Raw genomic sequence first — 23,285 nt, 5'->3', positions numbered from 1 at the left:
TCATCAGACCAAAGCACAGATTTCCACTGGTCTAATGTCCATTCCTTGTGTTCTTTAGCCCAAATAAGTCTCTTCTGCTTGTTGCCTGTCCTTAGCAGTGGTTTCCTAGCAGCTATTTTACCATGAAGGCCTGCTGCACAAAGTCTCCTCTTAACAGTTGTTGAAGAGATGTGTCTGCTGCTAGAACTCTGTGTGGCATTGACCTGGTCTCTAATCTGAGCTGCTGTTAACCTGCGATTTCTGAGGCTGGTGACTCGGATAAACTTATCCTCAGAAGCAGAGGTGACTCTTGGTCTTCCTTTCCTGGGGCAGTCCTCATGTGAGCCAGTTTCTTGCAGCGCTTGATGGTTTTTGCATCTGCACTTGGGGACACTTTCAAAGTTTTACCAATTTTTTGCATTGACTGACCTTCATTTCTTAAAGTAATGATGGCCACTCATTTTTCTTTACTTAGCTGCTTTTTTCTTGCCATAATACAAATTCTAACAGTCTATTTAGTAGGACTATCAGCTGTGTATCCACCAGACTTCTGCACAACACAGCTGATGATCCGAACCCCATTTATAAGGCAAGAACTCCCACTTATTAAACCTGACAGGGCACACCTGTGAAGTGAAAACCATTTCCCGTGACTACCTCTTGAAGCTCATCAAGAGAATGCCAAGAGTGTGCAAAGCAGTCATCAAAGCAAAAGGTGGCTACTTTGAAGAACCTAGAATATAAGACATATTTTCAGTTGTTTCACACTTTTTTTGTTAAGTATATAATTCCACATGTGTTAATTCATAGTTTTGATGCCTTCAGTGTGAATGTACAATTTTCATAGTCATGAAAATACAGAAAAATCTTTAAATGAGAAGGTGTGTCCAAACTTTTCGTCTGTACTGTATATTAGATGATGACCCCACAGACCCTTTACACAGCATTATGTTTCCACAGCTCCTTGTATACAGTATGATTCCCTCATTGTTCCCTAAATACAGTATGATGTGCTCACAGCTCCATATACACCGTATGATGTCCCCACACATGCAGATACACAATATGATACCTATACACAATATGATGCCCCTACATCTCCCTCCATCTGAACAAGTCTCTCCAGCTTCAGAAAGATTATGGACGCATCACATTTTTTTTTACGGACAGGGAAAAAAGTGCCCTATTTTTATGGACTGTCCAAGAATTTCTGGACAGTTGGCTACCCTGCTATTAGTTCCACTGGGGTGGCAGCCTAGGTGGATGCTGGAAGCACAACCGTCTCTCCCTAAGATTCGGAGAGGGAAGGCCACCGAGTCCTGACCCTTGCTGTGGCCTTTTCGTTGAGAGGGATGGTTTATTGAGGGCCCATATATACACACAGTCATGGCCGGAAGTGTTTAGCAACCTTGAGATTGTTCCAGAAAGTGAAGTATTTCTCCCAGAAAATTATTACAATTACACATGTTTTGTTATACATTTGTTATAATATTTATTTCCTTTGTGTGTATTGAAACAGCACAAAAAAATGGGAAAAAAAGGCAAATTGGACATAATTTCACACAAAACTCCAAAAATGGGCCGGACAAAATTGTTGGCACTTTTCCAAAATTGTGGAAAAACAACTTTGCTTCAAGCATGTGATGCTCGTTAAAACTCACCTGTGGCAAGTAACAGTCGTGGGTAATATGAAAGTCATACCTGAGACCAGATAAAAAGTGGAGAAGATAGATAGATATGAGATTGATAGATAGATAGATAGATAGATAGATATGAGATAGATAGATGGATATGTGGCACCCCAGGGGTCTGGTTACCACTGTAATAGAAATATTATGTCTGAGAGCAAGTGGGAGGTTTCCTGGTTCGGAGCCCTTAAACATGCAACACCTCCTGTCCCAGACCAGATAGGGGAGGAACCTGCCCTATATAAACTGGATCTGGGGCGGGGTTAGTGAAGTCAGAGCCTGGAGTTAGTTCCAGACACAGGGAAAGTAACAGCGAGGAGCTCTGTAGGAGCAGGAGCTGAAGACCAGGGACTTGAGCTAAGCGGAGTTCGTCCTGGCTGAAGACTCTGAGAACCGGACACAGGAGTCCGAGGTTGCGGGGACTTATATATACCCAGCAGCAGAAACCCGCCGGCAGGGGATTTCAAGTCCTCTGGCCATAGAAGCCCGGAGGCTCAGTCACGAGCAAGGGACCAGCACTGCAATCGAGGAGCGGGGGCTATCAGAAGGCCCCAAGTCACCAGCCATACAGGTGAGCACCACACGGAACACTCAGGGACGTGGGCTACTTCCACTCGCTTACAGCAAGGTAGCCAGGAAGAGTGCAGATAGTCGGGGAGGCCTACAACTCCACCTGGCCAGGGGAACTCCAGTTTTCTCACAGACTGACCAGGCCTCTTATGCTAGCCAGTACTCCCGGGAGGGTCTGCCTTATCACCATCAGTAAAGACCCTGAACTGCACTGCAAAGCCTCTGAGTCGTTCCTGCTGCGCTCGTGTACCATCACTCCTATCATCCACACTCACTAGCCTGAGGCTATACTCCTCCTGTGGGGAGTTATACTACACTCTGCTGCCCTCACATCAGCCTCAGAGGTCTGCTCAGCAGCGGCGGTTCTTATTGACCGCAATCCACGGGTGGCGTAGTCGGACATTGCATTATACTGATACAGAGACTGCCACAATATTGGTCTGGCCACCCTGAGCCACGGGACCAGGTCGCCACAACTACTCCCAGCATTGCCCTGAAGTCCGGTCCCGGGTGCCCCATGGCCCAGGGGGCGCGTCATATAGATAATAGATAGATGATAGATAGTCCTATGATATGAGATAGAGGTCGTTATAGACAGGTTTATACACTCTCTCCCGAAGTCGGTAAAATCCTGGGTTGCCCAGGGAGATCCCTATAATGCTGATGACTTGGTGGGGTTGGTGGAAAGATACCAGGCGGTTGAGAGTCCGTTGGGAAAACAAGGGGTCGTAGCCTCTCAATACTGGGGTTCCCAAAAGGTGGCGGACACCCAAAAGAAGGGAGCTAGCGCCACACCTGGGGGGCATCCTAGAGTTCAGGAGGGGTCTGAGTTGCTGCCCAAGGTCCCACCCCATAATATAGTGTGTTGGAGATGTCATACCCCTGGCCATATTGCCTCCCGGTGTCCCATAACCTCTGAACCAATGGACTGTAACATGGGCCGGCGTTGCTCTTATTTTGCCTACCCCGCCTGCAGCGCAGTTCGTCAACATGGCGAGGGCCCTCAGGCATGCTCAGTGTCAGTTAACGGGGCACAAGTCTCTGGACTATTGGTCTCAGGAAGTTTGGTGACCCTGATAAGGGCCACACTCCCTCATCGGCTGGTTTCTGGGAAGGTGGTGGGTGTCCGGTGTATCAATGGGGACGCTAAGAACTATCCTGTGGCCCAGGTGGATGTAAACACAGACTGTGGCACCACATCTCATGAAGTGGCGGTCGTTAAGGACCTATTGCATCCCATAATAATTGGACGTTACTTTGCATTATTCTGGGAAATGTGGGGGAAAGCGGGGACACCTGGTTGCTTGGACGACAGCCAGATCGCCCCTAAGGAAACTTACCCGCAGAACATAGTAGATGAGTTTCCCATGTGTGTGCTGGTGGGCAATGAGGCTGAAGTAGCATCCCCTGAGTCCAATATCCCTGAGCTTTAGGTGTCCGAGGGAAACTTTGGAACTGCCCAACTCAGGGATTTAACTCTGAAAGGGGCCTTTGAAAATGTTACTGTGTTAAATGGGGTGCCTCAGGAACCGGGGGCTGACACTCGGTTCCCTCATTTTGCTGTGAATGGGGATTTGCTGTACAGAATAACCAAGCCAAGGGGTGAGGTAATAGAACAGTTGCTGGTGCCAGGGCCCTATAGACGCAGGGTGTTAGACATGGCTCATTCTCATGTGTTGCGTGGTCACCTGGGTGCAGACAAGATTCAAGAACGGATCCTCCAAAGATTCTACTGGCCAGGTTGCTATAGAGAAATATAGAGTTATTGTCGTTCCTGCCCCACATGCCAGATAACCTCCCCAGTGGCCCACTTCCGCAGTCCCCTAGTGCCACTACCAGTCATCGAGGTTCCATTCGAACGCATAGCAATGGATCTAGTGGGGCCTCTGGTCAAGTCCGCCCAAGTGCATCAGTATATCCTGGTGGTATTAGATTATGCTACATGGTATCTGGAGGCCGTACCACTACGAAACTCCTCCACCAGGTGTATAGCCCGGGAGTTAGTCCACATGTTTTCAAGAACTGGGTTGCCTAACGAGATCCTAACAGACCAAGGAACTCCATTTATGTCGAAGGTCATGAGGGAATTGTGCAAGACACTGCAGATTGCACAACTGAGAACCTCCGTGTACTCTCCCCAGACGGACGGACTGGTAGAGAGGTTTAACAAAACCTTGAAAGCAATGTTGAGGAAAGCAGTGGAAAAGGATGGCCGAGACTGGGACTATATGTTGTTCGCCATGAGGGAAGTTCCCAAAGCTTCCACAGGTTTCTCCCCGTTTGAACCACTCTATGGACGACACCCTCAGGACTCCTGGAGGTGGAGAAAGAGTCCTGGGAAGCTGAGACCACTCCCTATAGGAGAGTGGTGGAGCACGTTGCCCAGATGCAAGAGAGGATTGCCCATGTGATGCCCATTGTGAGGGAGCACCTCCTTAAGGCACAAGAGGCACAGTCCAGGGTGTATAATAGGTCGGCCAGGGTGAGATCGTTCAACCCAGGAGATGGAGTGCTTGTGCTAGTCCCACAGTGGAGACAAGTTCATGGCCAAGTGGCAGGACCCCTATGAGGTGGTAGAGAAAGTGGGGGAAGTCAACTTTAAGATCCACCAACCAGGGAAGAGGAAGCCCTACCAAATTTACCATGTTAACTTGATTAAGCCATGGCAAGATAGAGAGCCTGCGGAAGCTCCCTGTTTAATGGCTGAGGCTGAGGCCGATGTGAAAGAGGTCAAGGTGGCAGAGTCACTGTCACATGCCCAAAAGCAACAGTGCAAAGAGTTGTTACAGCGAAATAAAGACATGTTTTCGGAGTTGCCAGGACTCACTCAGGTCATAGAGCATGAGGTTCTCACAGAGCCTCATGTTCGCTTCAATCTAAAACCATACCGGATCCCCGAAGCCCGCAGAGAGGTGATCTCTAAAGAAGTAAGGCGGATGCTAAACCTGGGAGTCATTGAAGAGTCCAAAAGTGGATGGTCCAGTCCTATAGTCTTAGTGCCGAAACCAGATGGAGAATGGCGGTTTTGCAACGACTATAGGAAGCTGAACGTGGTCTCAAAGTTCGACGCCTACCCAATGCCTAGGGTAGATGAGCTTATCGAAAGGCTAGGACCCGCTCGGTACATCACCACTCTGGACCTCACCAAAGGATATTGGCAAATTCCCCTGTCCAAAGAGGCTAAGGAGAAGACAGCCTTCTCGACGCCAATACGTCAGGATGCCGTTTGGGTTGAAGGGAGCTCCGGCCACCTTCCAGAGAGCCATGGACCGGATCTTAGCACCCCACAAACAGTATGCAGCGGCCTACCTAGATGCCATCGTCATATTTAGCCAGGACTGGGAAAGTCATCTGGACAAAGTTCAAGCCATACTTGATGCCCTAAGGAAGGCGGGCTTTACTATCAACCCGAAGAAATGTGCCATGGGGATGGAGGAAGCCAAGTACCTAGGGTACGTGGTTGGTAGAGGGGAAATAAAACCACAAATAAATAAGGTCGAGGCGATCTTGAACTGGCCACAGCCCCTCTCGAAGAAGCAGGTCATGGCGTTTCTAGGCATTGTGGGCTACTATCGAAGATTTGTCCCTAACTTTGCCCTGATAGCAGCCCCACTGATGGATCTTCTGAAAGGGATGAAGTCAGCTATGGCCAAGTGGTCCCCGGAAGCAGAAGCGACCTGCCAGGAATTGAAACTGGTCCTCTGTAAACAACCAGTCTTGGTGGCACCCAGCTTCTCCAAGGAGTTTGTGGTCCAGATGGATGCATCGGATGTCGGGCTGGGAGCAGTCTTGTCCCAGGAGATTAACGGAGAAGAACACCCTGTAAAATACCTCAGTCTGAAGCTCTCCGCTTGTGAGAAGGACTACTCCATTGTAGAAAAAGAATGTTTGGCCATTAAGTGGGCGTTAAACACTCTGAGGTATTACCTATTAGGCAGAAGGTTCAGGTTAGTGTCAGACCATGCCCCATTGAGGTGGATGCGAGAAAAGAAGGGAAACAATGCCAGAGTGACTAGGTGGTTCCTGGCTCTACAAGATTTTAGTTTCCGGGTAGAGCATAGGCCTGGGAAACAACATGGGAATGCCGCTGCCTTGTCAAGGGTTTATTGTATGGTGACAGAAGGTGCCAAGCCCTACGGCTTTGGACAGAGGGGGGATGTATGTAAGGTTGCTGCCGGACAGATCGTGGACGGGAGGTATGTGTCCTCGAAGTGCCATGCTTCGGTGATGTAGGATCCGGAGAAGCAGGCTCCAGCACACATAGTGCTGAGAGGAATTTAATGAGTCCGGATTACAGGGCCGGGTTTTATGAGCAGCTGAAAGAGCACCTGTGGCACCTAACAGGTGTTGGCAATAACTAAATCACACTTGCAGCCAGTTAACATGGATTAAAGTTGACTCAACTTCTGTCCTGTGTCCTTGTGTGTACCACATTGAGCATGGAGAAAAGAAAGAAGACCAAAGAACTGTTTGCGGACTTGTGAAACCAAATTGTGAGGAAGCATGAGCAATCTGAAGGCTACAAGTCCGTCTCCAAAGACCTGAATGTTCCTGTGTCTTCCGTGCGCAGTGTCATCAAGAAGTTTAAAGCCCATGGCACTGTGGCTAACCTCCCTACATGTGGACGGAAAAGAAAAATTGACGAGAGATTTCAACGCAAGATTGTGCGGATGGTGGATAAAGAACCTCGACTAACATCCAAACAAGTTCAAGCTGCCCTGCAGTCCGAGGCTACAACAGTGTCAACCCGTACTATCCGTCGGCGTCTGAATGAAAAGGGACTGTATGGTAGGATACCCAGGAAGACCCCACTTCTTACCCCGAGACATAAAAAAGCCAGGCTGGAGTTTGCCAAAACTTACCTGATAAAGCCTAAAACTGGAAGTGCATTGAGGTGAAGGTGAAGAGGTATTGGGAATCCTGCAGAAAATACCTGTGTGAATTGCGTGAAGAGGTATTGGGAATCCTGCAGAAAATACCTGTGTGAATTGCGTGAAGAGGTATTGGGAATCCTGCAGAAAATACCTGTGTGAATTGCAGTGAGTGCTGCATTGTGATCTGCTGAGTGCTTTTCTACCTGTTTAGATTTATTGGGCTTTTTAAAATCTATTTTCTCACTACAGTTTTAGTTTCTTAGTTTACTACCTGTGTATTTAAGGGTTAACTACATTGCACTAAAATCCTGAGGTGTAGATTTACTCACAAGGGGTTAATTAAGGGGAAGGGGTCATAATTAAGGGTTTATAAGGGGCAGCTGGTTGGGCATAAAGTCCTTTGGAAGTGCATTGAGGTGAAGGGTACATTGCTGGAAAAGGAAAAAAAAAAAAAAAAAACACTTTAAATCTCTTAGTTTGCGAGTGTGAACGAGCTGCGTGTGTCCGGAGCGTAAGTGCGAACGAAAGTAAGTGTGTGACTTGTTTTTCAGTGACTTTGGATTCAGGGAGTTTGGAAGGGAGGACTTAGGACTGAATTGCTGACTGTATTTCATTCTTTCTTTACTTTACTTTTTACTTAATTAATCCACCTGACCTACTTAGCTGATTCCCCCGTCCATACTTGATACTTAATTGATCCCCCGTCCATACTTAACTGATCCCCCGCCGATATCTAATTGATACACTTGCACATCCCTAATTGATCCCCGTCCATACACCTATATATAAATAATTGTGTTTTGTACTTGTATATATATACTGACTGTATCCCCATATTTAGAATGACGTCCATGTTGGACGGAGCCGTGCAGTGTACATCTTGCGCAATGTATGCATTCCGTGAGCACCCACTCGAGGATCCATACTGCTGCGAGAGATGTGAGCATATCGTGCACTTGGAAGCCCAAATTCTGGATCTAAGTGCTCAGATAGCGGTACTGAGGAGCATCGACAACATAGAACGGAGTTTGCTGCTCACCGAGCAGACACTCAATGGGTCAATACTGGGGGTGGAGCATAGAGGGGAAGTGCAGGCTGAACAGGCAGGGAGCTGGATAACAGTAAGGAGGGATAGAGGGAAGAAGTATAGGAAGGCTGGTTCAGAACCGGCATTATTGGAGCACGACAGATCCTCTGACCGCCGGGGGAGTGTATGCTCCAGTAATGAGGGGGAGGGGGGAAGTGTAGGGCAGGCAAGACAGGTTCTGGTAGTGGGTGACTCTATTATTAGGGGGACAGACAGGGCAATCTGTCACAAAGACCGGGATCGCCGAACGGTGTGCTGCCTCCCTGGCGCTCGAGTCCGGCACATCGCGGATCGGGTTGACAGGTTACTGGGTGGGGCTGGCGAAGACCCAGCAGTCATGGTCCACATCGGCACCAATGACAAAGTGAGTGGTAGATGGAGGGTCCTTAAAAATTATTTCAGGGACCTAGGTAGGAAGCTTAGGGCAAGGACCTCCAAGGTAGTTTTCTCAGAAATACTACCAATCCCGCGAGCCACACAGGAGCGCCAACAGGAGGTTAGGGAGGTGAATAAGTGGCTAAAGAGTTGGTGCAAGGCAGAAGGGTTTGGGTTCATGGAGAACTGGGCCGACTTCGCGGTCAGCTACAGGCTCTACCGTAGGGACGGGCTGCACCTCAATGGGGAGGGTGCAGCAGTGCTGGGGAAGAAGATGGCTAATAGGTTGGAGGAGTTTTTAAACTAGAGACGGGGGGGGGGGAACCAAGGAAATAGGTGGGATGTGAGGCAAGCAAGGGGGAAGGGGAGAAGTGAATATAATGAGGGTGGAGAGGGGGGTGGGGATAGTACAGTTAGATCGTTAGAGAAGAATAGGATGCTAAATAACCCCAAAGTTTTATCTTGCATGCTGACCAACGCAAGAAGCCTGACCAATAAGGCGGATGAGCTGCGGGCGCTTATATCGGAGGAGAGGTATGACATCGTAGGTATAACAGAGACTTGGCTAGACGATAGCTACGACTGGGCGGTAAATTTATTAGATTATAGTTTATTTAGAAGGGACCGGAAACAGGGGAAAGGCGGAGGAGTCTGCTTATATGTAAAGTCATGTCTAAAACCCAGACTAAGGGAAGATATAGGAGAGGGAGAAGAGGGGGTCGAGTCCATGTGGGTAGAGATAGAGGGAACTAAAAATAATAATAAAATATTACTGGGGGTCTGCTATAAGCCACCCAATATAACAGAGGAGAATGAGAATCTGCTATTAGGACAAATAGACAAAGTAGCAAAACATAATGAAGTGATTGTAATGGGGGATTTCAACTACCCGGATATTGACTGGGAAACAGAAACCTGTAGATCTCAGAAAGGAAAAAGGTTCTTGACAAATATTAAGGATAATTATCTCTCCCAACTAGTGCAGGAACCAACGAGAGGGAAGGCCGTGTTAGACTTAATATTGACTAATAGGCCTGATAGAATAACTGAGGTACAGATAGGGGGGCACCTAGGTAATAGCGACCATAATATTATCGACTTCAAAATGCCCTTCAGTAGGGTTATCAATAAGGGAACAACAAAAACATTAAACTTTAGGAGGGCGAAGTTTGATCAGCTGAAAGAAAACCTTCAACTTATTGACTGGGACAAAGTTCTTAATCAAAGGAATACGAATAGTAAATGGGAAACCTTCAAAAGAATTCTGAATACTCAGTGCGAGAGGTATATACCGTATGGGAATAAAAGGGCCAGAAATAAGAGGAAACCAATATGGTTGAACAAGAACGTAAAAGGGGCGTTAAATAGCAAAAAAGAGGCATTCAAGAGATTAAAACAGGAAAACAGTAAGGAGGCACTAATGTGTTACAAGGAAAAAACGAGAACCTGTAAAAAACAAATAAAAATAGCGAAGGAGGAAACAGAGAGACGTATTGCTAGGGAAAGTAGATCAAATCCCAAACTGTTCTTTACGTATATAAATAGTAAAAGGATTAAATCGGATAATATTGGACCGATAAAAAGTGAGGAAGGCAAAATCATAGAGAAAGATGAGGATAAAGCTAATCTATTAAATAATTTTTTTTCGACAACTTTCACAAAGGAAATCGAACTAACAGGAGAAATGAGAAGTGACAAACTTAATCCTCCACTAAGTATGACAAATCTAACCCAAGCTGGGGTACAGAAACGCCTCAGTAACATTAAAATAAACAAATCACCAGGACCTGATGGCATACACCCACGGGTACTAAGGGAACTAAGTAATGTGATAGACAGACCCTTATATCTTATATTTAAGGACTCTGTTGAGACTGGGTCTGTGCCACTTGATTGGCGACAGGCGAATGTAGTGCCAATATTCAAAAAGGGAGCGAAAAGTGACGCCGGAAACTATCGGCCGGTGAGTCTGACGTCCGTTGTGGGCAAAATTTTTGAAAGCTTCATTAAAGAGGCAATTACGGAGCATCTTGATGCTAATAATCTTTTAATCCCGAACCAACATGGATTCATGAGGAATCGCTCCTGCCAAACAAACCTGATTGACTTCTACGAGGAGGTTAGCTCTCGAGTAGATCAGGGGGAACCAGTGGATGTCGTGTATCTCGACTTCTCAAAAGCGTTCGATAGCGTGCCACATAATAGGTTGGTATACAAAATGAGAATGATGGGGCTGGTGGAAAATGTCTGCAAGTGGGTAGCTAACTGGCTAAGGGATAGAAGGCAGAGGGTGGTTATAAATGGAATATACTCAGATTGGGTAAGCGTCACTAGTGGGGTACCACAGGGGTCTGTACTAGGCCCAATGTTATTTAATATCTTTATTAACGACATAGTCAACGGGATAAATAGTAAAATATCAATATTTGCAGATGACACAAAGTTATGTAAAACAATTAATACAAAAGAGGACAGTGCAGACCTACAGAGGGATTTGGATAAGCTGGGTAGGTGGAGCATTAAATGGCAAATGAGGTTTAACGAGGAGAAATGTAAGGTCATACATATGGGAAGGAAAAATGGAAGTCACCAGTACTCACTGAATGGGAAATCATTGGGGAATTCAGAGATGGAGAAGGACTTGGGCATCTTGATTGATAGCAAACTAAATTGGAGTGCCCAAAGTCAGGCCGCTGCTGTAAGGGCAAACAGGGTAATGGGATGTATCAGAAGAGGTATAGCTGCAAAGGAGGAGAACATTGTTCTTCCACTGTACAAAGCACTGGTCAGACCACACTTGGAATACTGTGCTCAGTTACGGGCCCCAATATATAGAAAGGATATAAATGAGCTTGAAAAGGTACAAAGGAGGGCAACAAAATTAATAAAGGGAATGGAGGGACTGCAATACCCAGAGAGGTTGACAAAACTAGGACTATTCAGCCTGGAAAAGAGAAGGTTGAGGGGGGACATAATAAATGTGTACAAATATGTTAGGGGACAGTATAGAGACCTTGCCCGGGATTTGTTCAAAAGGAGGGATATTACGGTAACAAGAGGGCATTCACTAAGACTGGAAGAGAAAAGGTTTCAGCACCAGCATAGGAAGGGGTTCTTTACGGTAAGAGCAGTGAGAATATGGAATTCACTGAGTGAGGAGACGGTAATGTCGGATTCACTACACCAGTTCAAGCGGGGACTGGATGCATTTCTAGATACCAGGCAGATTTCAGCATATACTTAAAAATAAAATAAAATAGTAGGTTGATACAGGGATTTATTCTGACTGCTGGTTTCAGAGTCGGGAGGGAATTTTTCCTCAGGTGAAGATTGGCCAAATCATTTGGGGTTTTTGCCCTCCTCTGGATCAACTTTAGCAATTACAGAACTAACAGGTCGAACTTGATGGACGCAAGTCTTTATTCGGCTTTACAAACTATACCACCCTGATGGAGTCGGTTTCTAACCATTTGTGCAGACACACACACATTTGTGGCCTGCTGGAGGTCATTTTGCAGGGCTCTGGCAGTGCTCCTCCTGTTCCTCCTTGCACAAAGGCGGGGGTATCGGTCCTGCTGCTGGGTTGTTGCCCTCCTACGGCCCCCTCCACATCCCCTGATGTACTGGCCTGTCTCCTGATAGCGCCTCCAGCCTCTGGACACTACGCTGACAGACACAGCAAACCTTCTAGCCACAGCTCACATTGATGTGCCATCCTGGATGAGCTGCACTACCTGAGCAACTTCTGTGGGTTGTAGAGTCCGTCTCATGCTACCACGAGTGTGAAAGCACAACCAACATTCAAAAGTGACCAAAACATCAGCCAGAAAGCACTGGTACTGAGATGTGGTCTGTGATCCCCACCTGCAAAACCACTCCTTTATTGAGGGTGTCTTGATAATTGCCAATAATTTCCATCTATTGTCTATTCCATTTGCACAACAGCATGTGAAATTGATTGTCAATCAGTGTTGCTTCCTAAGTGGACAGTTTGATTTCATAGAAGTTTGATTTACTTGGAGTTATATTCTGTTGTTTAAGTCTTCCCTTTATTTTTTTGAGCAGTATATATACAGCTCTGGCAAAAATTAAGAGACCACTGCAAAATTTTAATTTTCTCTGATTTTTCTCTTTGTAGGTCTATTTTTGAGTAAAATGTACATTGTTGGTTTATTCTATAAACTACTGACAACTTGTCTCCAAAAATCAAAGCTAAAAATGTTGTATTTATTTGCAGCAAATGAGAAATCGTCAAAATAATAAAAAAGAAACAGTTCTTTCAGACCTCAAATAATGCAAAGAAAACAAGTTCTTATTCATTTAGAAACAACAATACTCCTGTTTTAACTCAGGAAGAGTTCAGAAATCAATATTTGGTGGAATAACCATGATTTTTAATCCCAGCTTTCATGCGTCTTGGCTGCTTTCCACCAGTCTTTCATGCTGCTTTTGGGTGACCTTATGCCACTCCTGGCACAAAAATGTAAGCAGTTCTTCTTTGTTTGATGGCTTGTGACGATCCATCTTCCTCTTGATTATATTCCAGAGGTTTTCAATAGGGTTCAGGTCTGGAGATTGGGCTGGCCATGACAGGGTCTTGATGTGGTGCTCCTTCATCCACACATTGATTGACCTAGCTGTGTGGCATGGGGCATTGTCCTGCTGGAAAAAACAGTCCTCAGAGTTGGGGAACATTGCCTGATCAGAAGGAAGCAAGTGTTTTTTCAAGAATAACCTTGTATGCGGCTTGATTCATACGTCGTTCGTAAAGATTAACCTGCCCAATTCCAGCCTTGCTGAAGCATCCCCAGATCATCACCGATCCTCCACCAAATTTCACAGTGGGTGCAGACACTGTGGCTTGTATGCCTCTCCAGGTCTCCGTCTAACCATTAGACGACCAGGTGTTGGGCAAAGCTGAAAATTAGACTCATCAGAGAAGATTACCTTACTCCGGTCCTCTAGTACCTTACTTCAGGCTGGCTCTCCTTTGCTTCTCATTGATGAAAGGCTTTTTTCTAGCTTTACATGACTTGAGGTCTCTAGGAGCCCGTTATGAACTGTTCTTGCCGTGCACTTCACCTCAGCTGCCATTTGCCATTCCTTCTGTAGGTCACTTGATGTCATCCTGCGGTTGCTGAGTGACATTGGAATAAGATGACGGTCATCCCGGTCGGTGGAGAGTCGCTTTCGCCCTCTGCCGGTCTGTAGCTTTGTTGTCCCCAATGTCTGCTGCTTGACCTTGTTGTAATAGACTGCCGTCTTCAATATTTTAAGGATGGAAGCAACATGACGCTCACTGTATCCCTCTGCTAGAGAAGCCAGAATTGAGCCCTTCTTTTCCTCACTCAAGACTTCTTTTCAACTCCTTTGGCATGGTTAAAAGTTAGTTTTTCATTCAAATTACTTTTGGGCTCTTCCTAGCACTTGTTTTGCCATCCAGCTTGTCCTATTGCAAGAGGATTGTGAAGACCACAGCAGTGTTTTTTATCCTTTCCCTCGTTACATAAGATTTGGTTCAGGTGATCACCTAATCAGAAGCACATTAAGTAGAATGAGGTGGACTGTGGTTGGAATTCAACTGACGCTGGAATAGAATGGCTGTCAGACATGTAGAGATGGGGATTGTTAGAAAACTGTGCAGTGGTCTCTTTCTGAGAGCGCTGTATATTCATGTGAGTTTCCTTATCATCATTTTTTAAATAGAAGATCGTATTGTGATATCATTGTGATACAAATGTTTCTACACTGTGGGCAGAATTATTAGGCAAGTTGTATTTTAGAAGATTATTTTTATTATTGATCAACAACTATGTTCTCAATCAACCCAAAAGACTCATAAATATCCAAGCTTAATATTTTTGGAAGTTGGAGTGTTTTTTTTTTTAGATTTGGCTATCTTAGGAGGATATCTGTGTGTGCAGGTAACTATTACTGTGCAGAATTATTAGGCAACTTATTAAAAACCAAATATAATCCCATCTCACTTGATTATTTTCACCAGGTAAACCAATATCAATGCACAAAATTTAGAAATAAACATTTCTGACATGCAAAAACAAAAAAAATTAGTGATGAATATAGCCACCTTTCTTTATGATGACACTCAACAGCCTCCATCCATAGATTCTGTCAGTTGCTTGATCTGTTTTCCATCAACATTGCGAGCAGCAGCCACCACAGCCTCCCAGACACTGTTCCAAGAGGTGAACTGTAATCCCTCCTGGAAATGTAAGAACTTTACTTTATGCACTTCCTCTGTAATCCCTCCTGGAAATGTAAGGACTCTACTTTATGCACTTCCTCTGTAATCCATCCTGGAAATGTAAGGACTCTACTTTATGCACTTCCTCTGTAATCCCTCCTGGAAATGTAAGAACTTTACTTTATGCACTTCCGCTGTAATCCCTCCTGGAAATGTAAGAACTTTACTTTCTGCACTTCCTCTGTAATGCCTCCTGGAAATGTAAGTACTTTACTTTATGCACTTCCTCTGTAATCCCTCCTGGAAATGTAAGAACTCTACTTTCTGCACTTCCTCTGTAATCCCTCCTGGAAATGTAAGTACTTTACTTTATGCACTTCCTCTGTAATCCATCCTGGAAATGTAAGAACTTTACTTTATGCACTTCCTCTGTTATCCCTCCTGGAAATGTAAGAACTTTACTTTATGCACTTCCTCTGTAATCCCTCCTGGAAATGTAAGAACTTTACTTTATGCACTTCCTCTGTAATCCCTCCTGGAAATGTAAGAACTCTACTTTATGCACTTCCTCTGTAATACCTCCTGGAAATGTAAGAACTTTACTTTCTGCACTTCCTCTGTAATTCCCCCTGGAAATGTAAGGACTCTACTTTGTGCACTTCCTCTGTAATCCCTCCTGGAAATGTAAGAACTTTACTTTCTGCACTTCCTCTGTAAATCCTCCTGGAAATGTAAGAACTTTATGCACTTCCTCTTTAAATCCTCCTGGAAATGTAAGAACTCTACTTTGTGCACTTCCTCTTTAATTCCCCCTGGAAATGTAAGAACTTTACTTTGTGCACTTCCTCTGTAATCGCTCCTGGAAATGTAAGAACTCTACTTTGTGCACTTCCTCTGTAATCCCTCCTGGAAATGTAAGAACTCTACTTTGTGCACTTCCTCTGTAATCCCTCCTGGAAATGTTAGAACTTTACTTTATGCACTTCCGCTGTAATCCCTCCTGGAAATGTAAGAACTTTACTTTATGCACTTCCTCTGTAATCCCTCCTGGAAATGTAAGAACTTTACTTTATGCACTTTCTCTGTAATGCCTCCTGGAAATGTAAGAACTTTACTTTATGCACTTCCTCTGCAATCCCTCCAGGAAATGTAAGAACTTTACTTTATGCACTTCCTCTTTAATTCCCCCTGGAAATGTAAGAACTTTACTTTATGCACTTCCTCTGTAATCCCTCCTGGAAATGTAAGAACTTTACTTTATGCACTTCCTCTGTAATCCCTCCTGGAAATGTAAGAACTTTACTTTATGCACTTCCTCTGTAATCCCTCCTGGAAATGTAAGAACTTTACTTTATGCACTTCCTCTGTAATCCCTCCTGGAAATGTAAGAACTTTACTTTCTGCACTTCCTCTGTAATTCCCCCTGGAAATGTAAGGACTCTACTTTGTGCACTTCCTTTGTAATCCCTCCAGGAAATGTAAGAACTCTACTTTGTGCACTTCCTCTGTAATCCTCCTGGAAATGTAAGGACTCTACTTTGTGCACTTCCTCTTTAATTCCCCCTGGAAATGTAAGAACTTTACTTTGTGCACTTCCTCTGTAATCGCTCCTGGAAATGTAAGAACTCTACTTTGTGCACTTCCTCTGTAATCCCTCCTGGAAATGTAAGAACTCTACTTTGAGCACTTCCTCTGTAATCCCTCCTGGAAATGTAAGAACTTTACTTTATGCACTTCCGCTGTAATCCCTCCTGGAAATGTAAGAACTTTACTTTATGCACTTCCTCTGTTATCCCTCCTGGAAATGTAAGAACTTTACTTTATGCACTTCCTCTGTAATCCCTCCTGGAAATGTAAGGACTCTACTTTATGCACTTCCTCTGTAATCCCTCCTGGAAATGTAAGGACTCTACTTTATGCACTTCCTCTGTAATCCCTCCTGGAAATGTAAGAACTTTACTTTATGCACTTCCGCTGTAATCCCTCCTGGAAATGTAAGAACTTTACTTTCTGCACTTCCTCTGTAATCCCTCCTGGAAATGTAAGTACTTTACTTTATGCACTTCCTCTGTAATCCCTCCTGGAAATGTAAGAACTCTACTTTCTGCACTTCCTCTGTAATCCCTCCTGGAAATGTAAGTACTTTACTTTATGCACTTCCTCTGTAATCCATCCTGGAAATGTAAGAACTTTACTTTATGCACTTCCTCTGTTATCCCTCCTGGAAATGTAAGAACTTTACTTTATGCACTTCCTCTGTAATCCCTCCTGGAAATGTAAGAACTTTACTTTATGCACTTCCTCTGTAATCCCTCCTGGAAATGTAAGAACTCTACTTTATGCACTTCCTCTGTAATACCTCCTGGAAATGTAAGAACTTTACTTTCTGCACTTCCTCTGTAATTCCCCCTGGAAATGTAAGGACTCTACTTTGTGCACTTCCTCTGTAATCCCTCCTGGAAATGTAAGAACTTTACTTTCTGCACTTCCTCTGTAAATCCTCCTGGAAATGTAAGAACTTTATGCACTTCCTCTTTAAATCCTCCTGGAAATGTAAGAACTCTACTTTGTGCACTTCCTCTTTAATTCCCCCTGGAAATGTAAGAACTTTACTTTGTGCACTTCCTCTGTAATCGCTCCTGGAAATGTAAGAACTCTACTTTGTGCACTTCCTCTGTAATCCCTCCTGGAAATGTAAGAACTCTACTTTATGCACTTCCTCTGTAATCCCTCCTGGAAATGTAAGAACTTTACTTTATGCACTTCCGCTGTAATCCCTCCTGGAAATGTAAGAACTTTACTTTATGCACTTCCTCTGTTATCCCTCCTGGAAATGTAAGAACTTTACTTTATGCACTTCCTCTGTAATCCCTCCTGGAAATGTAAGAACTTTACTTTATGCACTTTCTCTGTAATGCCTCCTGGAAATGTAAGAACTTTACTTTATGCACTTCCTCTGTAATCCCTCCAGGAAATGTAAGAACTTTACTTTATTCACTTCCTCTTTAATTCCCCCTGGAAATGTAAGAACTTTACTTTATGCACTTCCTCTGTAATCCCTCCTGGAAATGTAAGAACTTTACTTTATGCACTTCCTCTGTAATCCCTCCTGGAAATGTAAGAACTTTACTTTATGCACTTCCTCTGTAATCCCTCCTGGAAATGTAAGAACTTTACTTTCTGCACTTCCTCTGTAATTCCCCCTGGAAATGTAAGGACTCTACTTTGTGCACTTCCTCTGTAATCCCTCCTGGAAATGTAAGAACTTTACTTTCTGCACTTCCTCTGTAATTCCCCCTGGAAATGTAAGGACTCTACTTTGTGCACTTCCTTTGTAATCCCTCCAGGAAATGTAAGAACTCTACTTTGTGCACTTCCTCTGTAATCCTCCTGGAAATGTAAGGACTCTACTTTGTGCACTTCCTCTTTAATACCCCCTGGAAATGTAAGAACTTTACTTTGTGCACTTCCTCTGTAATCACTCCTGGAAATGTAAGAACTCTACCTTGTGCACTTCCTCTGTAATCCCTCCTGGAAATGTAAGAACTCTACTTTGAGCACTTCCTCTGTAATCCCTCCTGGAAATGTAAGAACTTTACTTTATGCACTTCCGCTGTAATCCCTCCTGGAAATGTAAGAACTTTACTTTATGCACTTCCTCTGTTATCCCTCCTGGAAATGTAAGAACTTTACTTTATGCACTTCCTCTGTAATCCCTCCTGGAAATGTAAGAACTTTACTTTATGCACTTCCTCTGTAATGCCTCCTGGAAATGTAAGAACTTTACTTTATGCACTTCCTCTGTAATCCCTCCAGGAAATGTAAGAACTTTACTTTATGCACTTCCTCTTTAATTCCCCCTGGAAATGTAAGAACTTTACTTTATGCACTTCCTCTGTAATCCCTCCTGGAAATGTAAGAACTTTACTTTATGCACTTCCACTGTAATCCCTCCTGGAAATGTAAGAACTTTACTTTATGCACTTCCTCTGTAATCCCTCCTGGAAATGTAAGAACTCTACTTTATGCACTTCCTCTGTAATCCCTCCTGGAAATGTAAGAACTTTATTTTCTGCACTTCCTCTGTAATTCCCCCTGGAAATGTAAGGACTCTACTTTGTGCACTTCCTCTGTAATCCCTCCTGGAAATGTAAGAACTTTACTTTCTGCACTTCCTCTGTAATTTCCCCTGGAAATGTAAGGACTCTACTTTGTGCACTTCCTTTGTAATCCCTCCAGGAAATGTAAGAACTTTACTTTATGCACTTCCTCTGTAACCCCTCCTGGAAATGTAAGAACTCTACTTTCTGCACTTCCTCTGTAAATCCTCCTGGAAATGTAAGAACTTTATGCACTTCCTCTTTAAATCCTCTTGGAAATGTAAGGACTCTACTTTGTGCACTTCCTCTTTAATTACTCCAGGAAATGTAAGAACTTTACTTTGTGCACTTCCTCTGTAATCCCTCCTAGAAATGTAAGAACTCTACTTTCTGCACTTCCTCAATAATCCATCCAGGAAATGTAAGAACTCTACTTTCTGCACTTCCTCAATAATCCATCCAGGAAATGTAAGGACTCTACTTTCTGCACTTCCTCTTTAATTACTCCAGGAAATGTAAGAACTTTACTTTGTGCACTTCCTCCGTAATCCCTCATGGAAATGTAAGTACTCTACTTTGTGCACTTCCTCTGTAAATCCTCCTGGAAATGTAAGGACTCTACTTTGTGCACATCCCCTGTAATCCCTCCTGGAAATGTAAGGAATCTACTTTCTGCACTTCCTCTTTAATTCCCCCTGGAAATGTAAGAACATTACTTTATGCACTTCATCTGTAAATCCTCCTGGAATTGTAAGGACTCTACTTTGTGCACATCCCCTGTAATCCCTCCAGGAAATGTAAGAACTCTACTTTCTGCACTTCCTCTGTAAATCCTCCTGGAAATGTAAGAACTTTATGCACTTCCTCTGTAAAGCCTCCTGGAAATGTAAGGACTCTACTTTGTGCACTTCCTCTTTAATTCCCCCTGGAAATGTAAGAACTCTACTTTCTGCACTTCCTCAATAATCCATCCAGGAAATGTAAGGACTCTACTTTCTGCACTTCCTCTTTAATTACTCCTGGAAATGTAAGAACTTTACTTTGTGCACTTCCTCCGTAATCCCTCATGGAAATGTAAGAACTCTACTTTCTGCACTTCCTCTGTAAATCCTCCTGGAAATGTACGGACTCTACTTTGTGCACTTCCTCTTTAATTCCCCCTGGAAATGTAAGAACTTTACTTTGTGCACTTCCTCTGTAATCCCTCCTGGAAATGTAAGAACTCTACTTTGTGCACTTCCTCTGTAATCCCTCCTGGAAATGTAAGAACTCTACTTTGTGCACTTCCTCTGTAATCCCTCCTGGAAATGTAAGAACTCTACTTTGTGCACTTCCTCTGTAATCCCTCCTGGAAATGTAAGAACTTTACTTTCTGCACTTCCTCTGTAAACCCTCCTGGAAATGTAAGAACTCTACTTTGTGCACTTCCTGTGTAATCCCTCCTGGAAATGTAAGAACTCTACTTTATGCACTTCCTCTGTAATCCCTCCTGGAAATGTAAGAGCTTTCCTTTATGCATTTCCTCAGTAATCCCTCCTGGAAATGTAAGAACTTTAATTTTAGCACTTCCTCTGTAAATCCTCCTGGAAATGTAAGAACTCTACTTTGTGCACTTCCTCTGTCATCCCTCCTGGAAATGTAAGAATTTTACTTTATGCACTTCCTCTGTAAATCCTCCTGGAAATGTAAGAATTTTACTTTATGCACTTCCTCTGTAAATCCTCCTGGAAATGTAAGAACTCTACTTTTTGCACATCCCCTGTAATCCCTCCTGGAAATGTAAGGACTCTAATTTATGCATTTCCTCTATAATTTCTCCTGGAAATGTAAGAACTTTACTTTGTGCACTTCCTCTGTAATCCATCCTGGAAATGTAAGAACTCTACTTTATGCATTTCCTCTATAATTCCTCCTGGAAATGTAAGAACTTTACTTTATCCACTTCCTCTGTAAATCCTCCTGGAAATGTAAGAACTTTACTTTATGCACTTCCTCTGTAATCCCTCCTGGAAGTGTAAGAACTTTACGTAAGGAACTTCCTCTGTAATCCCTCCTGGAAATGTAAGAACTTTCCTTTATGCACTTCCTCTGTAATCCCTCTTGGAAATGTAAGAACTTTCCTTTATGCACTTCCTCTGTAATCGCTCCTGGAAATGTAAGAACTCTACTTTATGCACTTCCTCTTTAATTACTCCCGGAAATGTAAGAACTTTACTTTGTGCACTTCCTCCGTAATCCCTCATGGAAATGTAAGGACTCTGCTTTGTGCACTTCCTCTTTAAATCCTCCTGGAAATGTAAGGACTCTACTTTGCGCACAACCACTGTAATCCCTCCTGGAAATGTAAGGACTCTACTTTCTGCACTTCCTCTTTAATTCCCCCTGGAAATGTAAGAACTTTACTTTGTGCACTTACTCTGTAAATCCTCCTGGAATTGTAAGGACTCTACTTTGTGCACATCACCTGTAATCCCTCCTGGAAATGTAAGAACTCTACTTTGTGCACTTCCTCTGTAATCCCTCCTGGAAATGTAAGGACTTTACTTTCTGCACTTCCTCTGTAAATCCTCCTGGAAATGTAAGAACTTTATGCACTTCCTCTGTAAATCCTCCTGGAAATGTAAGGACTCTACTTTGTGCACTTCCTCTGTAATCCCTCCTGGAAATGTAAGAACTTTACTTTCTGCACTTCCTCTGTAATTCCCCCTGGAAATGTAAGGACTCTACTTTGTGCACTTCCTTTGTAATCCCTCCAGGAAATGTAAGAACTCTACTTTGTGCACTTCCTCTGTAATCCTCCTGGAAATGTAAGGACTCTACTTTGTGCACTTCCTCTTTAATTCCCCCTGGAAATGTAAGAACTTTACTTTGTGCACTTCCTCTGTAATCGCTCCTGGAAATGTAAGAACTCTACTTTGTGCACTTCCTCTGTAATCCCTCCTGGAAATGTAATGACTCTACTTTGAGCACTTCCTCTGTAATCCCTCCTGGAAATGTAAGAACTTTACTTTATGCACTTCCGCTGTAATCCCTCCTGGAAATGTAAGAACTTTACTTTATGCACTTCCTCTGTTATCCCTCCTGGAAATGTAAGAACTTTACTTTATGCACTTCCTCTGTAATCCCTCCTGGAAATGTAAGAACTTTACTTTATGCACTTCCTCTGTAATGCCTCCTGGAAATGTAAGAACTTTACTTTATGCACTTCCTCTGTAATCCCTCCAGGAAATGTAAGAACTTTACTTTATGCACTTCCTCTTTAATTCCCCCTGGAAATGTAAGAACTTTACTTTATGCACTTCCTCTGTAATCCCTCCTGGAAATGTAAGAACTTTACTTTATGCACTTCCACTGTAATCCCTCCTGGAAATGTAAGAACTTTACTTTATGCACTTCCTCTGTAATCCCTCCTGGAAATGTAAGAACTCTACTTTATGCACTTCCTCTGTAATCCCTCCTGGAAATGTAAGAACTTTATTTTCTGCACTTCCTCTGTAATTCCCCCTGGAAATGTAAGGACTCTACTTTGTGCACTTCCTCTGTAATCCCTCCTGGAAATGTAAGAACTTTACTTTCTGCACTTCCTCTGTAATTTCCCCTGGAAATGTAAGGACTCTACTTTGTGCACTTCCTTTGTAATCCCTCCAGGAAATGTAAGAACTTTACTTTATGCACTTCCTCTGTAATCCCTCCTGGAAATGTAAGAACTCTACTTTCTGCACTTCCTCTGTAAATACTCCTGGAAATGTAAGAACTTTATGCACTTCCTCTTTAAATCCTCTTGGAAATGTAAGGACTCTACTTTGTGCACTTCCTCTTTAATTCCCCCTGGAAATGTAAGAACTTTACTTTGTGCACTTCCTCTGTAATCCCTCCTAGAAATGTAAGAACTCTACTTTGTGCACTTCCTCTGTAATCCCTCCTGGAAATGTAAGAACTCTACTTTCTGCACTTCCTCAATAATCCATCCAGGAAATGTAAGAACTCTACTTTCTGCACTTCCTCAATAATCCATCCAGGAAATGTAAGTACTCTACTTTCTGCACTTCCTCTTTAATTACTCCAGGAAATGTAAGAACTTTACTTTGTGCACTTCCTCTGTAATCCCTCCTAGAAATGTAAGAACTCTACTTTCTGCACTTCCTCAATAATCCATCCAGGAAATGTAAGAACTCTACTTTCTGCACTTCCTCAATAATCCATCCAGGAAATGTAAGGACTCTACTTTCTGCACTTCCTCTTTAATTACTCCAGGAAATGTAAGAACTTTACTTTGTGCACTTCCTCCGTAATCCCTCATGGAAATGTAAGTACTCTACTTTGTGCACTTCCTCTGTAAATCCTCCTGGAAATGTAAGGACTCTACTTTGTGCACATCCCCTGTAATCCCTCCTGGAAATGTAAGGA

This window comes from Phyllobates terribilis, unplaced genomic scaffold (assembly GCF_046119375.1).
Source record: "Phyllobates terribilis strain yellow unplaced genomic scaffold, ASM4611937v1 Scaffold_201__1_contigs__length_3545014, whole genome shotgun sequence".
Taxonomy (NCBI): domain Eukaryota; kingdom Metazoa; phylum Chordata; class Amphibia; order Anura; family Dendrobatidae; genus Phyllobates; species Phyllobates terribilis.
The sequence above is the reverse complement of the archived record's forward strand: the minus strand, read 5'-3'. Positions refer to the sequence as shown.